The sequence below is a fragment of the Tamandua tetradactyla genome, chromosome 25 (assembly GCF_023851605.1).
Source record: "Tamandua tetradactyla isolate mTamTet1 chromosome 25, mTamTet1.pri, whole genome shotgun sequence".
Lineage (NCBI taxonomy): Eukaryota > Metazoa > Chordata > Mammalia > Pilosa > Myrmecophagidae > Tamandua > Tamandua tetradactyla.
In genome coordinates this window covers 18,128,912-18,149,223 of record NC_135351.1, presented here as the reverse complement: position 1 = coordinate 18,149,223, position 20,312 = coordinate 18,128,912, and the positions used below count along the sequence as shown (strand labels likewise).

General features: G+C 42.4%; 1 long non-coding RNA gene across 3 annotated transcripts in view; it reads left to right on the top strand.

Annotated features, from left to right (window-relative positions):
* Positions 1–20,312, top strand: part of LOC143669163 (uncharacterized) — a 209,256-nt gene that overhangs the window by 6,135 nt on the left and 182,809 nt on the right. The window contains exon 3 of one of the 3 annotated variants that reach the window (XR_013168759.1): positions 14,851–14,994. The exons of the other annotated variants lie outside the window; for them this stretch is intronic. This is a non-coding gene — a long non-coding RNA (uncharacterized LOC143669163). Of the gene's footprint in view, positions 1–14,850; positions 14,995–20,312 lie in introns of those variants that run through there. 3 annotated transcript variants of the gene reach the window in all.

Genomic DNA, 20,312 nt, shown 5'->3' with positions numbered 1-20,312 from the left:
TGGGGAAGCAGGGGTAAGGATAGCAATAGGTAAGGTGTCAGGTCAGAAAAGGTACCCTAGGGATAATAATAGCTGTGATGATTAATGTCATAGGTCAAATTGGCCAGATTATGGTGTCTATTTGTTTGGTCAAGCAAGCACTGTCCTGATTGTTACTATGAGGGTGTTTAGTAGATGGATTTATATCATTAGTCAGTAGATTGCATCTACTGCCACAAAGGAAATTGCCCTCAGTAATGAGGGGAGTCTTCTCATTCAGTCAGTCTTAAAGTAAGAACTGAGGATATCAGAAGTCAGAAAGAAGTTCTACTATTTCTTAAGCCAGCCAGCTTCTCCTGGGGAATATAACTTCACCTTCACTGGAGTTTCCAGTTTGTGATCCACCCTGCAGTGTTCAGACTTGCCAATTGCTAGTCAGAGGAACTAATTCCTATAATAGATCTTTGTGTATATATGTGTGTGTGTATATATATATATATACACCCTATCTGTGGTGGTTTGAAGCTATATGTACCCAGAAAAACATATTCTTAAATTTAATCCATTCCTGTAGGTGTCAACCCATTGTAAGTAGGACCTTTTGATGAGGTTACGTCAGTTAAGGTGTAGCCCAGCCCAATCAGGATGGGTCTTAATCCTATTACAGTAGTCCTTTAAAAGCAGAATGAAATTCAGACACACAGAGAGAGAGCTACAGAAGCAAGAAGCTGAAATCAATGAACCTAGAAGGGAGAGGACAGGAGAGGCTGCCATGGGGCTCACCATGTGACAAACTAAAGACCAAAGATCAATGGCAGTCAATCCCAGAATGCTGCTTTTTGAGAGGAGGCTTGACGTGTTGACATCTTAATTTGGGCTTTCTTTTGGCCTCAAAATAAGCTAATAAATTCTCATTGTTTAAGCCACCCCATCTCATGGTATTTGCTTGAGCAGCCTAGAACAAACCTTTGAGGGGTTATTATATGCCCAGGCACTGTTATAAGCACATTACGTGTATTGACTCATTTAATCTTCACAAACCCCCCACATGTTATTACTATTCCTGTTCAAGATGAGGAAACGGCTCAGAGACACACAGCTAGAGGAGAGTATACAACTGGGATTTCAGTCACGTAGGCTGACTTCCAAGTGGATGCTTTTAACTGCTAAATTATGTTGGTTTATTGATTCACCAGTCTCTTTCTTTATCACAGAAATAACAGGGACCATTCGTTCATCCATTCAGCAAACATTTATTGAGTACTTATTTTGTGTTGAGCAATGATGCATGGCTGATTTTGAAGAATGAAGAGTTAGAAGGTGAATACGAGAATGATAAAAATGTTCTAAGAAAAGCGATAAAGACGAGATCCTAGCACATTTTATTTTAAACTTTCTATTTTAAAATAAGGATAGATTCACAAGAATTTGTAAAAACAAAAACTTCCTCTTCCTGTGTTAGCATCTTGCATAATTTTAGTACATATCAACACTATGAAATCGACATTGGTATAATCCACAGAGCTCTTTCAGACTTCACAACTTTACATGCACTCATTTGTGCGTGCGTACATACTCGCGTATGGTTAGTTCTGTGCAGTTTTATCAGATGTGTAGTTTTGCATAGCGACCACCAAAATCAAGGTTCAGAACTATTGCGTCACCACTAGCCTGGGACAGTTTAGTGTGAGTGGAACATAGAGTTGGTGGAGTGGAACGATGAACTGGCAAGAGAGGAAAGCAGAGGCCCTGTCCTAGAAGACTTGGGAACTTGAATTGTGCACTGAAGATTTAAAACAGTGAAAAGGGTTAAAATGGAAATACTTTTAGGGAGAGGAATTAGAGGGCCTGGCATCACTAGGAGGTGTAAATGAGCACTGTTAGGGAAGAGAGAGAGCACTGTAAGGGAAGGTGGACAGGGGTGTCTGTGCGTGGATGTGGGTAGGGTACAGAGGCTGGGAACCCCCACCTGTGGCCAGCCCCATGCCAATCTTCCCCCCGCCCCTTTGCTTGGTTACTGCCTCCTGAGCTGTTCTCGATCACTGATTTACCAGTGCTGCTGCCCTTGCACCATCTACCTTCCTCCCCGTCTGACTCAGAGAATGATTGAAAAAGGTTATTGCAGTTTGGGTATTTATGAAATATGGAAAGAAATGTAGAGCACACCTTTACAGTTTGTCTAATTTTCTTCCTGTCACCAAGGCAGAGTGTTAAGAAGAGTAAGTCATTTTGCAGTTGTTGCAGCTGCTACTGAATATGGATTGGAAAAATGATTTGCTTGAGCAAAGCAGCTATCAGATAAACCCCATGAATTCTTCTCTTTAATAAATGTGTTGGTTAGAGAAAGAGAACTGCCTCCTTCTTTGAGAGGGTGAGGCCAATTCGACCCTGGCTGCATTTGGAGGGGGTTCCATCAGCTTCTGTCCGCTTCAGAGAATCTTTGGGACGATAAGAATTACGAAGGCGCTCAGCCCTTTTGCATCGGAGAAAGCCCTTTCCTTTTTCATGATCTCATTTAATCCTCGTGACATGCATGTGAGATGGGTAGGGTCGGGGTTATATTATCTCCAGTTTATAAATAAAGGGAATGAGAGGTGAGCCCACATCTTCACAGCTAATAAGCAGAGGGTACATCTCATAACCTCTAAATCTACCCCAAAGCCTCTGCTCTTTGGATGACCCTTGTGAATACATGATGAGACTGATTTTCAAATGAGAGTCACACAGAGAATGAGAAGTAGGAAAAGGCAGTTGTCATTTATTTTGGGCTCATTTTGTGCCAGGGACAGGGTGGGGTGGCTTACATTTATTATCTCTTTTAATCCAGGACTTTGAGAATGTCAGAACCCCAAACAAACAAGAAAATCATTCTCCAAGGCTGCCATTGAATAGAAGCATAAAAGATCAGAGTTGTTTTTGGGGGCTGGATCTCTCTTTGACTAAGTCTCTCTCCTTTTTCCGTGTTGTATCCTGCCTGGTCCCTGGGGGCAGAAACTTCATTATTGCAGCTATCTAGTAAACCAGGGCGGGTGGGGGCAAGGTCCTGGCTGCATCCTGGGACTGTGTCTCTGCAGACTTCTGGGTAGACATGGAGTCCTTGTTACTGCAGCCACTCAAATGTCAAGGGCCCTTGTCATCACAGGCTCACCAGGACCTCCAACGACCTGCAGAGTCTCTCCTCAGTATTTCTGAGATTGCTCAGGAGTGTCGCTCTGGCACTACCATTGAGCCAGTCTCCACTCTGTGGCTGCTGTGTCTCATCTCATCTTCACTGGGGTACCAGAGTCCCTGGGTGTCCCAGTCATGAAGTAATCTGTGGAGGTGGTCCAGGGACATGCCTGCTCTCCTTCCTGTTACACTCTTTTGTCGCAGTGGGGTGGGGGCTGTTCTGGGCAGCCAGGGTCCCCGTGTTTCTCAGGATTTCAGTGAAAAAGCTGTCAGCTTCTTACACAACTCCTGGTCTTACACATTGATTGCCTCATCCCTGAACCTATCTAAGGAAATACTATGAAGTAATTGGCTTGGACCTAGATTCAAGGTTCTTACACAACTCCTGGTCTCTTTAGGACCCAGGTGACAGCGAGATGGCCATGCCTAAAATTTTGAGGGGACAGGAAAGCTAAGTTGTTTTGTGTGATCGGAGGGAGAGGAGAGCAGTATTGTGAACCCCAGTCGTGTCAGAACATGGCAAGAATGCATGCCAATAGGTCATCCACAAATTTTCAAGGTCATGCTTCTGAAATCATAACCAGGAGACAGGGAGGTGGTTGTGATGAACTAGAAGGAGCCCTAACTAAAGAGTTAGGAAAATCTAGACTAGAGAGTGATTGAAATATATTAACTACACACCTCTAGTACATCAGTATGAACATCAGTTTTCTCAAATGTAGAAATAGGCATAATGGTATTTATCATGCAGGGTCTATGTGCAGATTAAACAAAATAAATAATGTGAAAGTACATTGTATACTTGTAAATGCTGTCTGTGAGTTGAGAGTTATTTTTATTTCTCTTTCTACTTATATAGAACCTTAGTATCAGCCCTTGTCAAGTTCTGACATGAACTTTCGGAAGGCAATCACTGACCCTGTCCTTGACCTCTCTCCATCACTCTGTTCCCCACTGGGCTATCCCAAAATGTAGATGCATGAGAGGAATGTTTCTGATTTTTCAGAGTCTCCTTGTGGGGGGAAATGCTCTTCTCTCTTTTACTTGTGCTTTAATTCCATACCTGCCTCCATTGTCTATTTCCTTGTATATGATATAGATGTTTAGTTCCATAAAGCTTTTGGCAGTGTGAGCTCTCTGCTCTATACAGGAGGAGCGGTTGTCTGGGACATGACATGATGACAAGCACTCCTTCCGCAAGTTGAAAGATCTGCCTTCTGTTTGGAACTCTGCTACCTATAAGCCCTATGACCCTGGGAAAGTCATGCAGCATATTCAGCTGCATTTTGCTCTTTTCAAAAGTGTGGTCCAAATTCCAGACCCATCTCTCACAGAGGATATTGGAAAGGAACCAGGAATTAATATTCTTGTTATATACCCCTAAACACATATTAAGGACTTACAAAGCGGGAATGAAGTGCTATCCCAGGTACCGAGAGGATACAAAGATGACTGGTACATGTAGGATGAGCATGTGTGTGGGCTGTTCGCCTCTCTGGGGGGAAGGTGGGGGAGTTAAACTCCAAGCGATGAGCCCTCTTCTTATTCTAGATAGTGCCGAAAGTGAGGCAAGATGTGCAGTGGGCAGGTGGGGAGAGCTCAGGGGAAGCTGGCCATCCCCATGGGGGTCACAGTGCCTGCCCCCCTCTGTTTTGGTTTTTTTTTTTTTTAAGTTTTATTAACAAAACCAATCAGCTTACAATATGAACATTCTCTTTCTCATCACATAGTTGAATATTCATCATCATGATCATTTCTTAGCACATTTGCATCAATTCATAAAAAGAAAACAGAAAAAAAATTCATACATACCGTACCCCTTACCCCTCCCTTTCATTGATCACTAGCATTCCAATCTACTAAATTTATTTTAACATTTGTTCCCCCTATTATTTATTTATTTTTAATCCGTATGTTTTGCTCATCTGGAAGGAACTGCGTGAAAATGTAGAGCTATGTTCCAGTAGCCATGTTTCTTGAAGATGATTGTATAAAGGTATAGCTTTTGCAATGTGACTGTGTGATTGTGAAAACCTTGTGTCTGACGCTCCTTTTATCTACCTTATCAACTGACGAGTGAAACATATGGAATAAAAATAAATAATAGGGGGAACAAATGTTAAAACAAATTTAGATTGAAATGCTAGTGATCAATGAAAGGGAGGGGTAAGGGGTATGGTATGTATGAATTTTTTTCTGCTATCTTTTTATTTCTTTTTCTGAATTGATGCAGATGTTCTAAGAAATGATCATGATGATGAATATGCAACTATGTGATGATATTGTGAATTACTGATTATATATGTAGAATGGAGATCATATGTTAAGAATGTGTTTGTTATATATATTTTTTTAATTTAAAAATTAAATAAAAAATAAAAAAGAAACATGGCTACTGGAACACAGCTCTGCATTTTCAGGCAGTTCCCTCCAGCCTCTCTCTGACGCCTTAACTAAAAAGGTGATATCTATTTAATGTGAAAGAATAACCTCCAGGATGACCTCTCAACTTTGTTTGGAATTTCTCAGCCACTGACACTTTATTTTGTCTTATTTCTCTCTTCCCCATTTTGGTTCAAAAGGTTTTCTCAATCCTTGGTACTGAGTCCCAACTCATTCTAGGATTTCTGTTCTACGTTGCCAGAAAGGTCCACACCCCTGGGAGTCATGTCCCACCTAGAGAGGGGAGGGCAGTGAGTTTGCTTGTCCTGCTGGCTGAGAGAGAGAAGCCACATCTGAGCAACAAAAGAAGTTCTCTTGGGGATGACTCTTAGGCCTAATTTTTTTTTTTGGCTTAAACAAAAAGGGAATTTTATTAGCTTATGTAATGGAAATGTCCAGGGATAATTCTAGATCCAGGTATAGCTAGATATGGGTGCTCAAGTATTTCTCTTTCCATCTCTAGGCTTTCTTCTTTCTGTGCACTCTCAATTTTCAAGGAAGCTTTTCCAATTCAGAAGCAAAGGTAGCCCAAGCAACTCCAGGCTTGGCAAATTCCCTGTTTGGTCAAACCTCTTAGGCCTAATTTTAAGTAGGCTTAGCCTATCCTTTGTGGGGTTAAGTTTCATATGAACAACCCCCAAGATTGGAGACTCAGCCTATTGCTTTGGTTGTCCCCACTGCCTGTAAGATTATCAAGAATTCTCCACTTGGGGAAGTTGAATTTTCCCCCTTTCTCACCATTCCCCCAAGGGGACTTTGCAAATACATTTTTATTCACTGTTCAAATCCTTCTGGGATTTATTGAGGCATCACTCTGGACAAACCTACAAAATCTCATGCCCTACTCAAGGTTCCATGTACTTACGGTGTTTAATTAAGCTGTCCACATAAGTTATAATAGGAAATGCACTAGTCAAAATATGTATTTTGTACCAAATAAATATTTTTTGTTTTATTCTCATGCATAAGTTAAAGTTTTAAAATTTTAATTACCATCTATTTTCAACACCCTGCATTATTTACATTCCTTTGTTCTTCCTCATGCAAAACATTTAAAAATTTGTACATTTAGTCACTATTATTATATACTCTAGGCATTTCTAGATTATACCATCTCAGTCTTTATCATTTATCTTTCCTTCTGGTTTCATTTGTGCCCCACTCTGTTTTAACTCCTCTCCACTTTTGGTGGTTCTGTCAAGGGAAGCTGAAAGTGGGTGATAAAAGGGGTGGGCACAGGTTTGGAAAGGCAGAGTGACATACGACAAGTGTTTTTTTTTATCTTGAGTGCCCCAGCTGGCATTTTATCATGTACCTGGAGTGGCAACTTGCCTGTACAGGTAACAAAGGAAGGACCTTGTAGGTTTTTTGTTTTTAATTTTTTTTTACTGTGAAATACACATATATAAATATAAAGGCAATAGTTTTCAAAGTATACTCCAACAAGCAGCCACAGAACAGATCTTGAAGTCTGGTTTAGGCCACCATTCCACATCTCCATGTCCTTCCCTCTAGCCGCAGACACCAGAAACCAAAAGAACCATCACTGCCATGATTCAGCAGCCATGCCCATCTGCCAAGTCCCATCCTCTCTGCCACAACTCCTCCTTTCCTAATCCACTCCTGATCTATTGGGGTCTTTGGGCTTTGTCCATTCTAACTTTTTCATGTTGAAAAGGGGTGTCAACAATATAAAATAGGGAAATGGAATTAATTGATATTCTTGGAGAAGCTGCTTCCAACCACCACCACCCTACCACACCCCCTCACCCCCCACCTCCCACCCCAAGGAATCACCTGGCCTAGGAACCCTCTGGAGGTTATAGGTTTCAGGAATGTAAACTTAGTGCATGCACTAAGTTCTATAGTGCATTATAGAATCTCAGTAAGAGCCCTGGGCATCCTCTAGGGTTGACAGGAATGATGTTAATTGGGGCAGGACAAATCCTGGCAACCAGCAATATCTAGCTGAAGCTTGCATAAGAGTAGCATCCAGAATAGCCTCTCAACTCCATTTGAAGTGTCTTAGCCACCAACATCCTGTTTTACCACATTTTCCTTCCCTCTTCTAGTCCAGAAGTCATTGTCAATCCCACAGTGCCAGGGCCAGGCTCAACCTTGGGAGTCATGTTCCCCGTAGGGAGTAGGGCGAGAGAGAGAGAGAGACACCACATCTGAACAACAAATGGGGAAGCAACCCCCAGGCATAATTATAGGTAGTCCCAACTTTCCAGTCACAGAAGCAAGTTTCATAAGGGCAAGCCTCAAAATCAAGGGCCTGGCCCACTTTCCTAGGAGTCCCTAATGTTCAAGACAGAGCCAGAGAAAATTAAAATTAAGTATTTCCATACTCTTTCTTCAGTCCCTCAAGAGACTCTAACAACATTTTTCAATTATCAGCCCACCATATTCTGGTATGTCTTCCGGTATTACTTTAAGCCATGCAGAACCACAGGACTTGGCTCCCATTCTAGGCTTGATGTACTTGGGTTTTTCAAGTGATCTATCCAGACAGGCCAGTTTAGACTGTGCTACAGAAAACTTAGGTTCTAGACGCAATAAACCTGTCTGCCTTTGGTCCCACTCAGCAGGCAAAGCTCCAGAAGTACACACACTCTCATCCTCTGCTCTGCAGTCTGATCTTACTCAGTCCCACCAGATTGGCTCTGCTTTCATCTCTAATTGAAGCCTTATCTCTTTTTCAGTTACTCCAGCTGTTACTGTATGTAGCAATACTGATTTTCAGAGTTGCAGAACGTAGCTCTGAACCCTAGGTTTCACAGATTTATTCAAAGTTCCAGAGAAATACCAGCTCACACACAAATAGCTCAGTGTCTCAGATTCCAGAAACACACCTACAACTTTGGGCTAAGTATGGCTGCTGTAAGAGCCCACAATCCAGTCTCCAATTTTCTTAGAAGTATTTTCTGAAAGAGACCAAGCATATCTTTTGTTTCTGGCTTATTTTGCACAGCACGTTGTCCCTTAGGTTCATTCAGTTTGTTACATGCCTCTCAGTGTCATTGCTTTTTTGTAGTTGTACCATATTCCATCATATATATTTATATGTCACAGTTCTACCCTTTGGCCTGTCAGTCACTGCACCCCTCGGCCCCTCCATCCACCAGGTATCATGGATAATGTCCCAAACAAACAAACCATGTCTTCCAGTGTTACTTTGTTGTACAATCAGCAGAACTCTCAATTTTAGACAGTTTTCATCGGTTCAAAGAAACAAAGACCTTGTGGAGTTTTGTGTGTTGCTCTTTAGATCCAGCTCTGAATCCTGCATGGGGTGGGGCAGTGGAACAAAGGAAGACTTTTGCAAGTGCCTTTTCACCTCTATAGCTGCCACCCACTCCCATCACCCCGCCCCCAGGCAGGTGCGTCTTGCCGTCACAGGGACACAGCTCTGAAGTTGTCCTTGTACCTTAGCAGCTTTGAGAAAGAGCCATAGGATGCTGGGCTCCCTGATGGTTTTGCTGAGCTGGGTGTTTGGAGGGCTGGGAGTGGGAGTGGGGGCAGAATCCACCTGAGTGAGCCCACTCTGGGGGCAGACCCTCAGCCTTGCCATGTGACCTGGGAGGCAGAGGGCAGGAGCTACCATACAGAGATGCAAACTTGAGGGGCAGTTCTTACACGAAAAAAATGTCAGTGGGGCCTAGTGCCATTCCTGTCCAGGCCGATTGTGGTTGGGATGTGGGTACTGAGGAGAGGGTCTATCAACCTGGGGCATGGCATCCATGCTCCCTCGTAGATGCTTCCAGTGGAAAGTACCCCTTGAGTGAACCTGTTTTCCAAGGCAGGAGGGGCTGGCCCTCCTGTGGACAGGGAGTTTAGGGTATGCCTTGTGCAGATTTCAGTATCAAATGGCTGGGTCATTAGAGGACTAATTTGGGGGGTTGTAATCCTGTGTCTATGGTTGTGGCTCACCTCCCAGGGAGGATTTAGCTGGTACCCTTCACATCTCTGCCCCTGGTTGGTTGGGGGTGGGGTGGACCCCAGCCTCTGGCTGACCCCTGAGAGTCTCAGGGTCTTTGGTTGTTCCTACAAACTGACCCCAAATGCCTCCACTGAGGCAGAAGGCCATCCGCCCCCAGCAGGCCCAGCTCTTTGGGTTTCTCTGTATGGGGGAAGCCTCCATGCTTGGACCTCCAGGTTCTCCGTTTGGGGCCAGGCCTACTGCTGCCAGGTTCCTCACACAACATGTTCAAAACAGTTCAGAAGCCAGCGGCCTGGGAGGCACCAGAAAAGCTGTCTTCCAGTTTAGTGAAAGGAGAAGCATTTCTCATTACCAAAATCACAATTTGATATTAGTTGCTCCCTATGAACCCCTAGGAGCGATTTTGTTGGAGGACATCTAAACTCATCATAGATCAGTACCCTAAATGACCCACGGGGAAACAGGCCATATAGCCCTGGGTAGTTAAATCCCAACCCGTTGGGGGATGTGGCAGCATGCTCACATCACAACATCTTTGTGGAGGGAGGTGTGAGGGTGGCGCAGTGGCAGAGTTCTCGCCTGCCATGCTGCAGATCCGGGTTTGATTCCCGGTGCCTGCCCATGCAACAACAAACAAACATCTTTGTGGATCCTGTCGGTCACCCTGCAGACTTTAGAGAGCAATCCCTGTCCCTTGCTCCCCGCCCCCACCCATTCAAATAATTCCAGAAACCGGGGCTGAAAATAGGTAACTATTTTTTTTTTAAATAAAATTCTAATGACATTTAAGAAATTTAGTAAAGTGTGACAGGATAGAGAGCACAAAGATTTGTAATTTCACATGTATAATCCACAGTTAATTGCCTCTTATTAACTTTTTAAATTAATTTATTTTTTAAATACCGAACAAACGTAAACATTTGTAACTTTTGATCATTGTGTTCTACATATATAATCAGTAATTCACAACGACATCGCATAGTTGCGTATTCATCATCATGATCATGAAAATAGGTAACTCTGAGGCACACAAACCCTGGCTCCTGTGTTATCACGTGTATGAACCAACTCAATAAAATGTATCATGTTACCAGAGCCAGTTGTGCCTTGTTATTTAAACTAGTAATTAACAGTTGTAAAGCTGGCTTTCTGCAACCGCTGAACCACCAGTGCCACCTCCCCAGTGTTGTTCAGAGGGACAGGCATAGTGGCAAAGAGGCTCAGCCACAGACATCTGGCATATCTTAGGGCTGACTGCTTTTCAGAATAAGCATAAACCTCCAGCGGCCGTAAGATTGGAATCAACCTCTAGAAGGCCCAGTCAGCATAGCACCCATGGGAGATCCCCCCACCTCATGCTCCCATCCCCCCCCACTCCTCCCCACCCCCCATCATCTCCTTCTTGCTGGAGGGAGGGACCTGGACCATTAACTGAGGAAATAAAGCCGCCTTTATTGGTGTCAGTTAAGCTGCCCAGTTGATGCAAACCAAGGGTGTCTGCCTTGGAAAGTAGAGAACCCCAGTAATTTAGTTGAAAGAAAGATGCAGTGGCTTTTGGGTGAATAACCTCGTTTCACATTTGGGGTGCTGGAGGTAGAGTGGCCCTCAAGTCACTGGCTTCTGGTTGTTGAAAATGCATGCTAATATAAACCACGGAGTGTTCGTTGATGTGGGTAGGTAAGAATCTTATTTAGAACTGGCAACCTGCCTGGGTTTCAGCCTGTGCAGGTCTTTCAAGTGTTATGTGGAGGCTGGGTAGGGCCGGCGGTTGGAAAACTTCAGCAGGCTAATGAATTGAGCAAACTCTTACTTGGTGGCTACTGTGGATGAGGTGCTGTACTAGGTGCTGGGGAGATGAATAAGGGATAGTTCTTTCCAAGGGCCAGGGAAGAGGACTGACCTTTAAGGTGTTCCCCTTAAGTGTGGGTAACATTCTACCTACATTATCTTATTGAATCCTTGATGTTCCCACTCAAAGGAGTGGAGTGACTTGCTGAATTCTCCCAGCCAGAAAGGGCCAGGCTGGGATTTGAACCTAAACCAGCTAATTCCAAAAAGCAAACCCTAAAACAAGGTGGACTGTCACAACTGGTATAAAGCTATCTTTTAAAAAAACTTGAGGGTAGAAGAATTGAAAGCAGGGTCTCGAACAGATATTTGTACACTGATGTTCATGGCAGCATCATTCACGATTGCCAGAAGGCAGGTGCAATCCAAGTGCCCATCACCAACTGAATGGAAAAAAGCATGATGGGGTTGATACGTACAATGGAATATTCTCAGTCATATAAAGGAAAGAAGTTCTGATACATGCTACAGCATGGATGAACCTTGAAAACATTATACTGAGTGAACTAAGCCAGACGTAAAAAGACATATTGTATGATTCCTCTTATATGAAATATTTAGAATAAGCAAATTCCTAGAATCAGAAAATAGATCACAGGTTACCACTGGCTGGGGGAAGGGGATAATGGGGAGTTACTGCTTGATGGATATATGGTCTCTGTTTGGGGTGTTGAAGAAGTTTTGGTAATGGGGAAATGGGAAATGTTATGCTGTATATATATATGGTACCACAATATAAATTTGAAAAATTAAACAAATAAAAAAAATAGCTCACGAAATCAAAACCACAATGAAACACCATTTCACACCTACTAGAATGGCTGTTATTTTAAAAATGGAAAATAACAAGTTTTGGAGAGGATGTGGAGAAATAGGAACAATCATTCACTGCTCCTGGGAATGTAAACTGGTGCAGCTGCTGTGGAAGAGAGCCTGGTGATTCCTCAGAAAGCTAAGTATAGATTTACCATATGACCCAGCAATCCCACTGCTAGGTATATACCCCCAAAGAATTGAAAGTAGGGACTCAAACAGATACGTGCACACCAGTGTTCATAGCAGCATTATTCACAACTGCCAAAAGATGGAAACAACCCAAGTGTCCATCAACTGATGAATGGATAAACAAAATGTGGTGTTCTAGTTTGCTAGCTGCCAGAATGCAATATACCAGAAATGGAATGGCTTTTAAAAAGGGGAATTTAATAAGTTGCTAATTTACAGTTCTAGGGCCGAGATAATGTCCCAGTTAAAAACAAGTCTATAGAAATGTCCAATCTAAGGCCTCCAGGGAAAGATACCTTGGTTCAAGAAGGCCGATGACATTTAGGTTCTCTTTCTTGGCTGAAAGGGCACGTGGCAAAGTCTGCTAACTTGCTCTTCTGGCTTCTTGTTTCATGAAGCTCCCCGGGAGGCATTTTCCTTCTTCATCTTCATGGTTCTGCAGTGTTCTTTGCTCTCTCAGAATCTCGTGGCTTTCTCTCTTGTTGTTCTCTAACTTTTCCCAAAGTGCTGCTGCTTTTAAAGAATTCCAGTAAAACCAATCAAGACCCACCAGGAATGGGTGGAGACATATCGCCACCTAATCAAGTTTATTACCTACACTTGATTGAATCACATCTGCATGGAGATAAGCTAATTAAAGTTTCCAACATACAGTACTGAATAGGGATTAGAAGAAACTGTTGTTCCCACAAGGTTGATTAGAATTAAAACATGACTTTTCTAGGGTATATATAAGCCTTTTCAAACCGGCATATGTGGTGTATATATACAATGGAATATTATTCAGCCATAAAAAGGAATGAAGTCCTGATCCAACAATGTGGAGGCAACTTGAAGACATTGTATTGTGTGAAATATGCCAGACACAAAAGGAAGAACATAGTGTGATCTCACTGATGTGAAACAATTAGAATAAACAAACTTCTGGAGTCAGAATCTAATATATAGGTTACCAGGGGACTGGGTGGGATAGGGAATGTTAAGGCTTAAAATCTATAGGGTTCCTATTTGGAATGCTGGAAATTTATTTTGGTAATGGATGGTGGTGATGATAGTACAACATTGTGAATGTAATTAGCAAAACTGAAATATTTACCTGAAGTGATTAAAAGGGGAAATGTAAGGTTGTCTATATGGTAACAATAAAAAATTTAAAAAATCCATGAAACAATATTACATAAACACTGAACCTTAAGTTAAACGATCAACTACAGTTAATGGTATAATTATACAACTGCGCTTTCATCAATTGTAACAAATGTCCAACACCAACGCAAGGTGTTGGTGGTGGGGTAATATGTGGGACTCCTGTGCTTTATGCATGATTGTTCTGTAAACCCACTACTTATCTAATAAAGAAAAAAATGCACATGAAATGTCTTGAAGTTTAAAAAAAGGTTACCAAAGATTACAGATAATATCTCAACATCGTAAAAATATACATTTGTATATTCATATATGTGCTTAGAATACAAAACATGACACTTTTCATACCAGTTAAAAAAATGAAAGATAACCCATGAGAGGAGAAATTGATTCCAACTGGGAAAGTCAGGTGAGATTTTTTTTAATGGAGACAGCCCTGAGCTGGCCCTTCAAAGATAGTAAGACTGTAATAGGCAGAGAGAAGGGAGGGATATTCCTGGCAGGGAGGAAGCACCTTGTAGCAAAAGCTCAGAAGTGGGCAAGTGTGGGGAAAGCACAGAGAATGGGAATGAGCTTGTGTGGCTGATCTGAAGATGGTGTGGTGCAGACAAATCAGACAAAGGCCATTTTGTCAGAGCCTTGAATGCCGCCATAAAGGACTTGGATTTTATTCAGGTAAGCAGGAAGATTTTTATACAGGGGCTGGGGTAGTTAGAGCTGTTCTCTGGGAAAAGAATCCTAACAGCTATCTAGTCGAGGGATTAGCAGGGGGCAAGGCTCAGACCCAGACAGAGCAGCCAAGAGGATACTGCAGTAGGAAGGTGTGACCTGTTGAGAGCTGGAGTTAAGGCAGTACGGGGTGAAAGGAAGAGACCGAATCCATCAGAAGGTTGACTCTTTCAGACGTGCCTGATTGAAGGGATTTGGACAGGGATTTGGACAGGGCCAGGTGCTGACACTGACCTGACCTGAGATGATGGATAATTTTCAGACAAGGAGCCCCCACGTTTTAATTTTGTACTGGATTCCACAGATGATGTAGCTGTTCCTTGATTTGGATTTTAGAGCTGGTTAAACTCAATTGACAGTGTTCAGCTCTACCTTTTACAAGCTCTGAGGACTTCAGCAGGTCACTTACCTTCCTGCTGCCTTGGTTTTCTCTTTTGTAAAATGAGAATAATAATAGAGGACGGGAGAAAATAATGTAAATAACTATCATTTTTTGAGTGCCAGTGTGCCAGGTGCTGGGCTGCGCACTTTTACATAGATGGCAAGTTTAATTCTTATGACACCATACTGTCATTATTCTGCTTTTATAGGGAACAGACTCTGAGATGTCATGCCACTCACAGGTGGTAGAGCTGGAATTCAGTTCCTGGTCTGCGTAATTCCAACACCCATGCTGGCACAGAACCTGATATTGTATTCAGTTGTTAGGGTTACTATCATCCTTTTTATTAGTAATTGTTGGTACAGGTGAGGAGGGAGAACAGGAGGCAAAGGTGAGCGTGGGTGGCTGGCTGGTCGGTTCAGCCTTCCTCTGGTAGGGGGCGTAACCCAGGAGAACTAGCCAGCTGGGGTGGGAGATGCAATGATGCTCTTGGCCTTGAGCAGTCTTTTCAGAAGACCTGGTTTCTCTTTCCATGTGACATTCTCAGTTAACCCTTAGAACAATCCTGTAACTTAGGTATTGTTTCCTCTGGATCGTAAGGTAGGAGCTGAGAAAGCTTAGAGGATGGTAACCCTTCTAAGGAGACTTTCTGTCCCTGGGGTGCCTGGAAGGATCAAAATGTGTCCAAGGCCTGGGAATGAATCTCAGTGGTGCAACTGAAGTCACCTTGACACACCTGATTCCCAGCACAATCTTGCGCTGTGTCTGGTGACTCGGTCTAGCTATATTTCATCACCACCCCCCACCCCCAGGGTTGGGTATTGTAATGATATTAATGATCTTGAATCCACCCCCCAAAAATGTTAAGGTCAGAATAGAATATAAACAACCCGAGAAAAACATGTTTTTGTAACATGCAATAACCAGACATTTGTGCAAGGATATCATATGGACAAGCTTCATGTCAGCCAAGAGGGGTACTCCCTTGATAAAAATATTGCAATCAGGACTTCTAAGGCATAAAAACCCAGTGCAGAAGCGGCTTGGGCGAGTATCAGGTAGAGACAGCCTGGCACTCGTTGCTTAGGCTCCTGGCTCTGATGCCTGGGCTGTGCCTCAGGGCTCCCTGCCTCTTTCCTAGCAGCACCCCCACTTACACCTCCTGCTGAGGGTGGTGGATCCTCCACTGGTGCTGTGTTATCAGGCTCCCAAGACCCCTCATTGCAGGCATCTTCCTGCCTTGTGTCGGCCCTCAAGCCAGTAGACTTTAGAGACTCTGCTACCCTCCATCTTAAGATGTGTTGTGTGCCTTTGACCTGGTTATTGTGTATTGGTTGTATTGGGATCTTGGGATTAAGCAAGCCAATAAATTACACTGAGCATCTGTATTAGTTTGTTAAAGCTGCCAGAATGCAATGTACCAGAAATGGAAAAGTTTTTAAAAAGGGAATTTAGTAAGTTGCAACTTTGCAGTTCTAAGGCCGTATATATGTCTAAACTAAGGCATCTAGAGAAAATTCCTTGGCTCAAGGAAAGTTGATCTGGGAAGGCACCTGGCTGGCATCTGCTCATCCTTGTTCCCAGTTCATTGCTTCCAGCTTCTGATGCCAGTGGTTTCCTTTCTAAGTGCCTTTGGGCCTTCACTTAGCTCCTCTGGGACAAAAGTCTGGGTTCTGGCTTGCTTAGCATCTCATGAGAAGGCACATGGTAACATCTGCTGGGCTGTGCATCTCCAAACATCTGTGTCTAGGCATCTGCTCTCTCTGTTAGCACTCTGAGCATCTCCAAACATCCATGTCTCTGTCAGCTCTGAAGCAACTGTTCTCCAAGCATCTGAATCTGAGAGTTCGCTCCAAAATGTTTCCCCTTTTAAAGGACCCTAGTAAACTAATCAAGACCCACCTTCAATGGGTGGAGTCATATTTCCATTTAATCACAAGGCCACATTCATAATTGAGCATACCACATCTCCATGAAGATCATCTAATCAGGATTAAAAGAAATGGCTATCCCCACAAGATTAGATTAGTCCTGATGAAAATATGGCTTTTCTGGGGTACATAATAATTTCTAATTGGCACAGCATCCAAACCATCATCCTGTTGAATCTGCTTTCAAGTGCCGAATTTACTTTCGATTCAGTCTGCTTTCAGTTTATGACAATTTGATATACAACTGGTGTAGTCAGCAGGATCCCAATTCCAATGCAAATACCGTGTTTTGATAATCACCCAACTCCTAGAGACATAAGTAGCAATGGATGATGTTGTAGAGGTATCTTGAGGTAAAGGTGCCCAGTGCCTAGTATAGGGCCAGGGTGCATGTTTGGGCTTCTCTGCTTTCCTCTTGACCCCTCATTTGTAACTCAGTGGGTTTGAACCATCAGGGCAGGGCATGAGAAGCTGAGTGGGTAGGGGAGACTGGGGTGTCCCAGACGTTAGGCTTGCTGGGTGATCTTGGAAAAAGGACCAGGACAGAGAGACCAGATGATCTGCTGTCTGATAGCACCATTGTGAACAGCCTGCCCCTGTGGTTATAATGTCAGTGAGAGGAATACACCTAAGGATTCTGGCCAATAGAAGAGGGAGTGTGCAAAGAAATCAGCATGCTTGTTCCTGAGCCTTATGCAGGTGCGGCAGGAACACCCTTCCCTGATGAGCGTGCGTGTGGCTAGTTCAGAACATGGTGTGTTTGAGCTGGCTTTTGTACACCTGCCCTAAAGTAATCTGGCTCTTTAGGAGGGTGTGTGAGGGTGTATGGAGGTGAGAGAATTAGGAAGGCATGTTACACTCAAAGTGACCCTTGAGGTAAGGAATGCCCAGTGCCTAGTACAGGGTCAGGGCCTTAGGAATAGTCCAGAAAACTCTTTTTTGGTGTAAAAAAGGAGTAGCTCTTCATTAGTCAATCCCTTACCCTAATTAGAAGGTACAGGGACAGAAACTACCGAGTGCTTTTTAACGAATGTATCAGTTTCCTTGCTATGTAAAAAGAAACCTTTATATGCTTGTAAATACTTACGCCATTATAGAAATACACACTGTAAATAATAAAGTCCCAGTCCATTTCCCCTCCATTCAAGATTACCACTTACTTTGAAGTAGGAAGTGAGTACTTTGCCTCTCGAATGATACAATTTTTAGTAGTCTGGAAGAACTCCTCTGAATGTAACTTAAATGCCAATGGAATGGAATGGAGTGGGAATAAGGAGATATGGTTGCTCACCTAGATTTTGCCATTAGCATGTTGTCTTCAAAGTCTTCCATTTAAGACCTCAGCCTGGATCCATTTGAGGCCAGGGAATACTGCCCTATGGGAGGCTGGTGACCTGAAGATCTATTCTGGCCCTTGTCCGCTCAACCTACAACATATCTTCTGGTCTCAGCCCTGTCTAACCAGGCTTCTCTTTGGTTATGACATTTCTCTGCCTCTAAGATCTTGATACTTTTGTGGTCTTCCTGACATAATTAATCATCTGATGGTTGGGCTGGCCCAGTCACTTGTTTGATTCCTTTGAATCACTCTTAGAGACTTTTGATAGAAAGTCTATGCAAATAATCTATAGAAGAGAGGTAAGATGATAATTGTGACCATTTATTGAGCACTTCTGCAGATCAGGCATTATGCTAAACCCTGCAGATGCATTATCACATTTATTTCTCCCAACTTTCTTAGGAGATAGGATTTAAAGGTTATATCCATGAGGGTGCTTTTGGCTGCAAGTAGTAGAAAATCCAATTCAAGCTGGCTTAAACAAGAAGGAAATTTATTGGCTCACAAATTTATTAAACAAGAAGGAAATTTATATAGCTCATGGAAGGTCAAATATTGAATGGATTATAGAATTGGTTAACACTTTGTCTATAAGAATACCTTGAAAGAACCAAGTTCTTTCTTTTTCTCTGCCCTGCCAATGCAGTGTATTCTTTATTTCTCAAGGTGGAAGGTTGGCTGTCAGTAGCACCGAGGCCTCCTTGCTTTCTTCTTTATGTTTAACTGGAGAGAGGGAAACACTTCTGGACTTTCTCTTGGAGGAACTCTCCCAGGAACTTTGGACTAACATCCTTGTTTCTTATGGGCTTAACCTGTGTCACATACAGGACCACTCTGACTGATTTAAATAAATCAAGATCCACTCCTGAGTCACACTGGCCACATGGTGAACAAAATCAAGGCTCCATTGGGAAAGAGAAAGAGGGGTTATGAACATTGAGTTGACACCAGCAATTATCTATTAACATGGGCTTAACTAATTTACCCAAGGTTGATCTTGGGCACATTAGTGTTGTTCTTAACTGTTGTAATATATTGCCTAATGGCCCTTCCATCGCAAACATTGCCTATGTCTAAACCAATTAGAACTATTTCAACCGTATAAAGGAGGAATGTAACTAAGTTGTTTTAGTACTTATACACATTTAACTTCTTTATACAGCCATTTTAAAAATTGTTTTTGATAAATCTTAACATACAAGCATTCCATACATAGTATACAGTCGATGGCTCACAATATCATCACATAGTTGTGTATTCATCACCATGATCATTTTTTTTTGAACATTTGTATCACTCAAGAAAAAGAAATAATAAGAAAAAAGAAAAAAGTCATATATACCATACCCCTTACCCCTCCCTCTCATTGACTACTAGTGTTTCTATGTACCCAATTTATTTTAACCTTTGTCCCCCCTATTATTTTTTATCCTTATTGTTTTTACTCATCTGTCCATACCCTAAATAAAAGGAGCATCAGATACAAGGTTTTCACAATCACACAGTCACATTGCAAAAGCTATGTCATTATACAATCATCTTCAAGAAATAAGGCTACTGGAACACAGTTCAACAGTTTCAGGTACTTTTCTCTGGCCACTCCATACACCCTAGACTAAAAAGGAGATATCTATATAATGCCTAAGAATAACCTCCAGGATAACCTCTTGACTCTGTTGGAAATCTCTTAGCCATTGACACTTTATTTTGTCTCATTTCTCTCTTCCCCCTTTTGGTCAGAAAGGCTTTCTCAATCCCATGATGCCTTGTCCTGGCTCATCTGGGAGTCCTGTCCCACATTGGCAGGGAGATTTACATCCCTGGGAGTCATGTCACACATAGGAGGGAGGGCAGTGAGCTCACCATTAAAAAAGTGAGTTCACCAATAAAAAATATATAGCCATTTTTTAATGGATACTTTATAAGCACCAGTTAATGTTGAAGACTATATTGGCATAGATATCTGATTTTCACTTTATGAAGGGTGTGTATTTCAGTTGCAAATTTCCAGATCTCTTTCTGGAAAATATGCAAGTGTCCAAGATAATATTGCAAATAAGTAATAAGATTAGTTTTTCCATAATAAAAGCCAGAAACACGAAACAACATTTATCTTCCCCTGAGTTCACTTATTAAGACAAACTCCCCCAATGTATCTTAAATTGGGATAAAGACAGAACCACTGTGTCAGTAATATGGTTTTATGTTCCAACAACAGCTAAAACTAACTTAATAAATAGAATATATTGGTTTGCATCTGCTGAAACATCCAGAGCTAGAGCAGGATTCCTGCAGCTCAGTAGTTACACCAAAAACCCTGTTTATTTAATTCTCTCCTCTCTGCCTTCTGAGGTTCTACCTCATCTGAAGAATATCTCCCCTCGGGGTTACCAGATAGCT